The sequence below is a fragment of the Furipterus horrens genome, unplaced genomic scaffold (assembly GCF_987537825.1).
Source record: "Furipterus horrens unplaced genomic scaffold, mFurHor1.1.pri manual_scaffold_8, whole genome shotgun sequence".
NCBI classification, from domain to species: domain Eukaryota; kingdom Metazoa; phylum Chordata; class Mammalia; order Chiroptera; family Furipteridae; genus Furipterus; species Furipterus horrens.
This window is the reverse complement of record NW_028327178.1, coordinates 110,544,511-110,554,491: the sequence shown is the minus strand read 5'-3', so window position 1 is coordinate 110,554,491 and position 9,981 is coordinate 110,544,511. Positions and strand designations below refer to the sequence as shown.

Genomic DNA, 9,981 nt, shown 5'->3' with positions numbered 1-9,981 from the left:
TCGGAAATGCCATAGCAACCCCTGGCTGGTTGCCTAGCAATTCTTCCCTTTCTCCCTTTCCCCCCCCAAAGCCCAGGCCAGTAATCCATAGGCTAAGGGTGGAAATGCCTTTGAGCCGCGGGGTGTGCCTGTGTGCACGTGTGTTCACACCTGTGGGCATGTGTGCAAGGAGGGAGCTGGCAGGGGACGTCCCCTCCACCAGCAGATCCCAGGGACTTGGGTGCCCCTGCGCCCCTAAACCGCCCAGCTTGCCCGCCCAAACTCAGTCTGGGTGCGTCCTGGGCCTGGGAGAGAGGCGAACCCACGCCCATCTGCAGAGGCGGGGGTGCCCTGCTGTGTCCTGGGCCATCCTCCTGGGGAGGTTGCCAGCGGACGGCGCCTGCCAGCCCCCGGGAAGTGAGCCACAGGCTTAGTGCGTCATGCCTTCCTCACCCAGCGAAGACCAAAGGGGAGTTTCAACCTGGGGACTGGCAGTGTCACCTAGATACGTTTCAGAGTCCAGACCCAGGATGGTCGGGGTGAGCCCGGCCTGCCCATCTGTCCCCTGGAACCTGCCCACTTGTCCCCGGCCACCTTTAGGACACTGGGATGGAGGTCCCCCTGCCCCTGGCTGTCACGTTCCTGGATGTCACGTCTGCGACAGGACCAACGCAGGTGGCAGGCGGGATTGTTGGGGACGCAGGGTCCTGTTTGCTTTGCCCAGGACAAGCCAGGCCAGAGCGGGCAGCCCATGGGACCTCCGGAGGCTCGCTGGCCACGGAGGGTGCGGGGTGGGCGGCCAGTTTTCCTGTCCAAAAACATGGGGGAGAGTGACTCTTTTTCTCTGGGGAGGGGGTGGCTTAGAAATTGCAACAAACACCCTGGAGGTTTGTTACATTTCCTTTATCTCAGGACATCAAAGAACGCCACTCTTTGATGTCAGCGGGACCAGGAAATCAAGGGAATCAGGCCCCAAGTCAACATGGACGTTTAATCACAGCACCAGGAGACAGAAAAACGGAGCACACCACCCACACGTGAGGCAGGCGCTTCTGCCTTACCTGGAGGAGGTGTGTCACCATGGTGGCCTCCGGGACAGTGTGCGTGGGGGGGGGGGGGCAGCCAGAGGGCATGAGAAAAACTGAGGGGACACACTGATGACCAGAGGAAGCACAACCATTTGTGCCCCAGGCTGACCCTCATTGTTCCAATGACAAGCCAGTGACTCAGTGACTCAGTTTCCATGAATGGCCAGGGAAGGACGTCAGACCCTCTCCTGGATCCCAAGAGCCTGGGAGCAGGTGTTCTGGGCGTGGGCCCAGTCCACGCTGATTAAATTAACATGGCATCCTCCTGGGGCAGGAAGGAGCCCCTGGTTAGCCCTGCTGGGCATGCTGTGTGGTGCTTCCCCTCCCAAGGTCTCCCAGGCCCCTGCCCAGGGCTCAGGGGGCAGCCGGCTGGCACAGTGCCAGCCCAGGTCCCAGTTCCAGGTGCTGAGGAAGCAGGTGGAGGGAAGGAGGCACACAGGTGGGGAGCCAGGCAGAGTGGCCTCCAGTGGTGTCTGGACACCCTGACCCTCCTCCTGAGGCACGAAGCCCCCTCGGGCGTGAGGAAGAGGGGGACAGATGGATGGTGCAGGACCAGCTAGTCACCTGCCTGCCTTGTTCCCCAAAGACCTCCAGAGAGGGTTGGGCACCCCTAGGGCCAGGGTGGGCCATTGCGGTGCCTGGGAGGGACCCCTGCCTGGGGCTCAGGCCCCACCTCACACAGCTGGTGAGTTTGTGGTGGTCTGCTGTCCAGGAGGGGCGGCCCAGCTGGCGGTCACGTCTCTGCATCTTGTGTGCTGTGATGTGGAAACTGAGGGAGCGAGGCAGTCGCCATGGAAACAAGGTGTGCTCGGAGGAGAAGCCTCCAAGGTCCCCTCCCGTCTCCTGGTGGAGTCCCACTGTTGGCGTGGGGATGGGGGCATTGTTTCCCCAGCCAGGCGAACCTTCTAGATGGTAAGAATCCCAGCTCACACCCTGGTGGTCCTGGGTTCCCCGTCCTGGGGGTCCCCTCTGCACCAGAGGTGACCACAGGGGACAGGGCTGGTGGAGGAGCTCTGGACCCTCGACCACTCCCAGCACCAGAACCACCCAGGGGCTCAAGGCTCCGGATCCCGGAGGGGCCCAGGGGAGCTGCAGCCACTGCTCATGGCCTTTCCTGCCCGAAGTGAAGGCCAGCTCAGTGGCTCCAGCAGGCGTGTGTCCAGGGGGCAGGTGGCGGGGGGGGGGGGGGCAGTCTTACCTGTGGTCCTCACTTAGCTCCTCCTGCCCCCCGCCTCCGCCCGGGGCTGATGCACCACAAATAGCAGCACCCGGACCACAGGCCCTGTCCTCGGAAATTGATCCAGCTCAGAGCGGCGCTAACCAGGATGTCCCTTCTGAGAACTGTGCCCAAGGTCAGGGGACACCAGGGCTCCCCACGGCTGGCTGGAAGGCCAGAGCCCTGATTTTCTGAGAAGGGAGCTCCAGAGCTGCCACCCCCATGGGGCAGGGGACTGGGGGGGTGAGGAGGGAGCAGCATGCGGCCCTGAAAGGCCCCAGGGGCAGGAAAGGGCTGGAAGAAGAAGCTGGGGCTGGGCAGCAGGCCGGTGGCATCGCAGCATCCTCAGCGGAAGCCGCGGGGACCCACAGGGCTCCCAGCCCCCACTCCTCCCTGGGCAGGTGGGGCAGGTGGAGGAGCTGCAGTGAGAAGGGCTGGAGGTGGGACCCTGGAAGCCAGTGGAGCCCCGAGGCAGAACGCCTTCCTGCAGCCATGTTCACAGCGGTTCACAGGCCTCTGCAGCCGAGCACCCTGGGGGGACCCTTGGCAGGGTGCTCAGGCAGGGCTTGGCCAATGGGGAGACAGAAGGCAGATGCCTCAGACTGGCCAGGTGGAGCCACCCCCTGAGGAGCTCCAGACACCCCCCCCCCCCCACTGCTTGCAAATGCACCTGGAACTGTGGGAGACCCTGCCGGGGAAGAGGCCCACGTACCACAGCCCCCTCCCTCCCCCACTCCTGTGTCCCACTGACCAGCCCAGCCAGCCTCCACCCAGGGGCGTTTGGGGGTGGGAGGGGCGTGTCTGCAGGGCCTTGGCTGGAGGAGCAAAGAGGTGGTCTCCCATTTCTGAGAAAATGGGGTTCTTGACTTGAGCCTCTTCCTGAACTTGGCCGGGGGCGTGGTGGAGACTTGCACTGCCGTTTTCAAATGTTTTCATTCTGTGTGTGTTTTGGAAAGTGCCCTTCGTCACATTTAAAAGCAGAGGACAAATGCTTGGATCCAGGCTGGGTCAGCACCAGCAAACATCGGAAGAAAGAGGGATAGGAAGGGGAGGGGGTACCTGGGAGGGGCAGGACTGAGCCCAGGGGAATAACCCCATGCTGGGCTCTGAAGGGGTGTGTGTGGGGAGGAGGGTCCCGAACTTGCTGCTTCTCCGGGGTCCCCCAGCCAGCCCTCCAGGCAGTGCTCCTGCCTGCTCTTATTACAGATGGGAAAACAGGCCCCTCTTCCACCCCCCAGCCCTCATCTTCCAGGCACCCCAAGAGCCACGGCCCCAGCCAGCCCTTCCCCACGCTGCCCCCTTCCTGGACAGGTGCAGGCTGACCGGCCGAAGGGCAGCGAGGAGGGCGGCGGACAGCTGCCCACGCTACACCGTCCTCCTCCTTCCTTCGGCTCTCCTTCCGCTCCCCACCTGCCTCCCCGTCCCTGTGGTCCAGCTGCCGCGAGGACAGCGCTAAGGCAGGTGTATTCCCAGGTATGGCCGTGCAGGGCCGCCCCCCCCCCGGGTCTGAGGACCACCGCCCAGCAAGCGGGTGTTCCGTTCACCTGCTGCCGGGCAGGGCCAGGCGCCGCCGGGACGAGAGGGTTTCGGGCGCACTGGCCCTGAGTGGTGGCCTTTCGTAGTGACTTTACAGGCCATCACGATGTCCTTGCTCGTTTTCCTCATTAGATTGACCATCGGGGCTCTTCAGCCACCATGGAAGCCTTTGCATAACCCGGCACCTCCCCACAGGGACACACGAGACACGCCCTTAGCGCAGGCGCGGCCTCGCACCTTGGGAGGGGCCGCCCAGCCCCACGGCCTTTATTACCATGTTAACTTGGAAAACAGGTCATGGGAAATTGAGTTGCTTAAAATAGGTCACCAATTATAACTGCATTCTATTAAATGAGAGCGTCTCTGAGTTCTTCGTTAGTTCATGGTAATTAAAGACCACCCGATCCGAGGTGAGCCGCTGCTGGCTGCGCGTGCTGCAGCCGGGGGGGGGGGGGGCGGGGGGGGGGGACCTCGCCGCTGCTGGACGGGCAAGTACGTGGCCGGGCCCCAGGCCAGCGGCATCTTGATCACAGTCCACAAAAATCACTTTGTGATCCAAGTCCCAGCAGGACAGAGGACAAATGAATACTAAACATATTTGCATCATTATGAATAAAAAGGAAACAATGCCTCACACCGCCCCCCCCACCAGCAACATGGGATCACTGTCCTGCGAACACTGGCACCGACCACGGGGCCACGTCTGCGCAGCCTCGTTTCCTGGGCGAAGGGCAGGGTGGGCGACGCCCAGAGCAGACCCGACGCCAGCCGCGCCCGTGGTACCCAGCTCCCCCAGCTTGCTGTCCCGTGAGCTCGCCTGCCAGCGGTTCTGGGTGACACGTTGTTCCCTCACTTGCAGACAAGGAGACTAAGGCGCAGAGAGGCTGAGGAGCCGGCCCACGGTCACACAGCAAGTGTGACTCCTGTGTGTGCCTGCCTTGACCTCACTGTGCCCCCAAGAGGAGTGTCCTTACCCCTGACCCCCAGGTGAGCCCTGTTTAACTCCCAGGGGAGGCAGCTCAGGGAATGGGGAGCCCACCTGAGCCCCTCAGGTCCCTGGAGTTCAGAAGCCCACTCTCCTGGGACACAAGCCCAGGCCCCTCCAGGGGCTCCTGAAAACTCCCTGACACAGCAACGTCCCCTCTGATGAGGAGCCGCGTACCTGGGCGGCTGCCAGCTGCTGACCCCACCTGGAACAAGGGTCGGGGAGCAGGGCCAGGTCCCGGGCTCAGGTCACGTCTGCCGCACGGGTGTGGGCCATGCTCTCTAGAGGGCAGATGGCCACGGGCAGCCTCACCCAGCCTCTCCCATCAGTCACCCACAGCACTTCTTCCCCCGATGGGGAAGGAGACAGGTGTGCTCTGCTCCCTCTTAGCCCCACAAAGGGCGCCCCAGAAAATCTATTGGCCCAAGAGCTGCCCGCCGCTCCTGGGGGCTCAGGGGGCAGGGCTGTGCCCGCAGTCCTTGTCTGGAGAAAGGACCCTCACGATGGTGACAGGTGAGGCACATGCCCTGGAGTCAGCTGGCAGTTCCCGGACACTCACTGTGTGGCCTCAGGCAAGCCCCTCAGCCTCTCTGTGCCTTAGTCTCTTTGCCGGGCACTTCTTGCTGTGGTTGTGACTGTTTTCCTGATGTTGCCGCTGTCTGCAGCCCAAACACATCCGGGTCCCACAGGGTGTGTTCAGCCCGTCAATGGTGAGTATGCGGAAACCCCCGGCAGGCAGAGGACTGTCAGAATCTATCTTTTTTAAAGATTTTATTTATTTATTTTTAGAGAGGGGGAAGGGAGGGAGCAAGAGAGGGAGAGAAGCACCCATGTGCAAGAGATACATTGATCAGCTGCCTCTCACACACCTGGCCCACAACCCAGGCATATGCTCTGACCAGGAATTGAACTGGTGACCTTTTGGTTCGCAGACCAGTGCTCAACCCACTGAGCCACACCAGCCAGGACAGACTCTTTTAAGAGGAGCCCATTCTGTGCTCAGCAGAGGTTAGAGACCAGAGAGGGTTGGGCATCCCCATATTCTGGCCCAGAAAGTGCCCCAGGAGCCTTGGGGGTGCATGCCAGTCACCTTCCATTAAGGGTGTTCCTCAGCCCATCTCATTGACCTCTGAAGTCTCATTGCTACCATTCATTATTGCAAAAAAAATGTTCATTTTGCACTTAATTCTGAACAAAGGACACTTTGCCCAGCGGGCTCTGCGGGTGGACCACCTGTTTCCATTGCCACTCACCTGCGTCACCAGGGTCAAGGTAAAAGCATGCTCTAAAAATAAATGTCCCTTTCAAACTTGCCCTCACATGGAGTGGCCGGGCGCTGCGCTGTCCTGTGCGTGCTGACCGTGGGGCTAATGTGACCAGGGCAGCCGTGCCCACCCCCCAGCCAGCTGCGGTCCCTGGGCCGGCGATGCCAGGCACGCTGGGTCACGTCCCTTTTGCCTGCCGGGGATGCAGCTCTCAGGTGCTGGGTGGGACATTGGGTGCCTGGAGAGTGGGAGCGGCAGGCACACCCGGGCACCCTGACCAGGCCCTGGAGTCGCGGCCAGGTGGGGTGCGGCTGCTGGGACAGCAGATCTGGCCATCTCCTCGTCTGATTAATGAACTGTGAGAGGGGAGACGAGGTTTATATGGGGCCCCAGTTAATGTCACCTGTTCTTCCATCAGACAGACCAGAGCTTCTCAACGTGGTCCCAGGGTCACCGTGGTGGGCGGGGCTTGCTGGGAGCACAGCCATCGCTGGGCAGCGTGGGCGTCCAGCCAGGAGGAGCCGGTGGGTCTTGCTCACCTCCGTCCATGCCCGCTGGAACCGGGTCACAGCCTACGAGGTGTGCTTCTGGCACGGCCGTGCAGACTGGCATCGCGAGTGCTGGGTGGGCCCTGCTGCTGCCTGTCAGGCCCCCAGAGGTGGAAGGACCTGGGTGGAAGAGTATGCAGGCACACGTGAACGTGAGAGAGCCGATGGGGCCATGTGAGGGCCGGGTAGGGAGCGTCAGCAGAGACACAAGTCACCCACATGCAGGACCGATGTCAGGATCATGCAGAAACCAGCCAGCGCACCGCTGGGACAGGCAGGAGTTACGGTAACTCACCCCTCCTCTCTGCACAGCACCCATCATGGGGCCAGGATGGGGCCGACTGGGACCTAAAGAACCCGTGTAAGGCCAGGCTGGTGTGGCTCAGTGGGCTGGGTGTCATCCTGCAGAGCACAAAGTCGCCAGTTCGATTCCCAGTCGGGCACAGGTCTGGGTTGGGGGCGTGCGAGAGGCAACCACACACTGATGCTTCTCTCCCTCTCTTTCTCCCTCCCTTCCCCTCTCTCTAAAACTAAGTAAATAAAATTTTTCTAAAAAAGGGACGCACACAAGGACACGACATGCACCTAAACGCACCTGGCGCAGCCCCTTGCAGGCCACACCCCACCTGGGTCCGTCCCAGGCGTCACCCTCAGCCCTGTGAAGATGGAGACTTGGTTCCTGGCGCAGGCGCAATGCTCAGCGGAGGTGTGTTTTCAGGTAATGAAACAGCCCTGGGTTTAGCTTTTCCGGAGCAGGGGTGCAGGCGGTAAGGATGTCGCGAGCCCCCGGGCTGCGTGGCTCCGGCACAGCTGGGTCTGTGTGACCTGCCGTGGCCCCACTTCAGTCTCGGGGGGCGGGGCTGGCGCCGAGGCCTGGGAGTCCGTGCTGGGCCTGACCAGGACCTGCAAGTGCCTGAGAGGAGGAAGGAGAAGCCGCTGGAGGCTCCGGTTGGGGGTGGGGGGTGGGGGCAGACTCCCTTGTGGGCGGGGATGGGGGCCTCGTTTTGCATTTTAATGGGTTTATTAATCTGCCTGCGCATGCACACAGAAGCCCCTTTCTTTGCTGCAAGGGGCTCTCTGAAGCCGCTGCGGAAATAAAGGGGAACAAATGGGGTTGTTACCCCCAGATACAGATGTTTGTCCCCGCCCGGTCTCACTGCTGTCTCATCGGAGACAACGTAAATAGGACGTGTCTCCCGAGCCTTTGTGTTTTGGGACAGCAGCCTATTATGATGTCACACGGTGGGACAGTAATAACCGCCCCCCCCACCCGAAAGCCTTAACTCAGACAATGAAGGAAGCGAGGGGTGGGGGGAGGGGAAGTGGGTCCCAAGGTGGGGGAACTGCATGCGCAGCAGGCCCTGCTGACCGGGCTGGTCACTGGGTGGGGGCGACCTGGACCAAGAACAGGTGAGGGGCGCACCCTCCACTCAGGGGGTCTCGGCCAGCTCACTCCCTCACACGATTTTAAAGCAATTGCTCCCAATACACACCAGCCACCCACTCAGAGAGCCTCCCACCCTGGGCTGGGCAGGACTGTGTCCAGCCAGTGTCCCCTGAAGTTCAGCTTCCAAGCCACCCGGCAAGGACATGACGTCCCACAGAGATGCGGCAGCCTGTGTGTGGCCCAGGATTCCTGCTTCACCCGCGTCGGCGCGTCCCGAGAGCCAGTTTGGCCCGTGGGTCGTGGGAGAGGCGGAAGGTGTCTGCTCCAGGCCTCCGGGTGCCCTGCCCTCCCAGGTGCCCTCCTGGCTGTCCTCACCTGGGGGTTGGGGGCACTTGGGGACATCTACCATCCCCACCCAGCCAGAGAGAGTCCCTGAGAGTGGCCAGAAGCTGGGAGGACAGCAGGTGCCAGGTTTGCAGGTGACAAGCTAGACAGGCCACTTAGCCTCTCTGAGCCCCACCATACAGTGATGACACGGGGGTCCCCCTCCCCAAGAACCCGGCTGTCCGGTCCCCGAAGGCTGTGGCTCCCTGCCTCTCCCAGCGCCACGGCCCCTGCACCCCCAGGCAAGAGAGTTTTCACAGGTTCCCGAGCGAGGAAACCCTGATGGAGGCTTGTGTCTGTGGGGGCGTGCTGGGCAGGTGCAGAGGAAGATGGCCCCTCGCCCACCCTCCCCAGGATGCCTCACTCCTCTCCTAACCCATCCAATCTCTGGTTCTTTTCTGTAAAAGGGGGTCTTGGGGTCTCTCTGGCTGCCTCCTGTGACTCAGTGCAGACTGTGAGCACAGCCTCGGGGCCTCACCCCCCACACCCAGGCCCAGGGCTCTGCTGGCAAGTGCATCTCCAGGACTCAGGGAAGGGGGGTCCAGGGCAGCTGGGGGCTCAGGGAGCAGGAAGGCCCTGCAGCAGATGCCCCTCCAAGCCCCGTCCGAGGCCTCTGGGGCGGTAACTGCCCTGGATGTCTGGGCCGGGGTCTCACTGCAAACTGCCAGCTGAGTTTGAACACAAGTGCAGTGATATCCTTCTCCCCTTGGTATTGTTATGAAAACAAAGGGGCGGCGCTCCCTGGCACCCTGGGAACAGCCGAGGGGATGCTGTCACTCTTGCAGGCACCCCTGAGGGCCTCCCCATCCCAGCAGGCAAGTGGGGTTGTGCTCTGCATCTGGGCACCAACCCCAGAGTGTGGACACCTGGGGACACCGTGGATGTCAGCCCCCGGGCCCCCCAGGGGTCAGGTACCTCTAAGAATGTGGGGTGACACTTCCAGCTGCCACCGCCTGGCCGGCCTGGGGGGCCCTGGACCTCACAGATGGGAGGACAGGAGGCTGGACCTTGCTCCCACCCTGCAGAGTAGGGAGAAGAAGTTAATAAGAAAACTGGAAACAGGAGTGACAGCTCTACCTGAGACACAGGAGCCTGTCAGGATGGGGAGACAGGAAGTATGGCCCAAAAGGGGGAATGGATCAAGGTTCCAGTGTGAGAACCAAGTGATGAGGAGATAGCCAACCTAACAGGTGAGGTGATAGCCAACCTAACAGATGTAGAGTTCAAAACACTGATGATAAAGATGCTCACAGGCTTGACAGATATGCTTAAGTATGGCAAATGCATAAGGGAAGAAATAAAGGCTATGCTGAGTGAAATGAAGGAAAATCCAGAAAAATCAATGGTGAAGGGAAGGAAATTGGGGTTCAAATCAATGATTTGGAACATAAGGAAGAAAAATCTGTCAACCAGTACAGAATGAAGAAACAAAAATTGAAAAAAATGAGGAGTCTTAGGAACCTCTGGGACAACTTTAAACATGCAAACATCTGAACCATAGGGGTGCCAGAAGGAGAAGAGGAAGAGCAAGAAATCGAAAGCTTATGTGAGAAAATAATGAAGGAAAACTTCCCAAATTTTGTGAAGGAAATA

At 60.9% G+C, this 9,981-nt stretch overlaps 1 long non-coding RNA gene across 1 annotated transcript; it reads left to right on the top strand.

Moving 5' to 3' along the window:
• Positions 1–1,931: 1,931 nt before the first annotated feature.
• On the top strand, positions 1,932–4,171 carry LOC150003805 (uncharacterized). Its single transcript, XR_016512688.1, has 3 exons — positions 1,932–1,979; positions 3,595–3,756; positions 3,952–4,171. It is a non-coding gene; the product is annotated as an uncharacterized LOC150003805 (long non-coding RNA).
• The last annotated feature ends 5,810 nt before the right edge of the window (positions 4,172–9,981 follow it).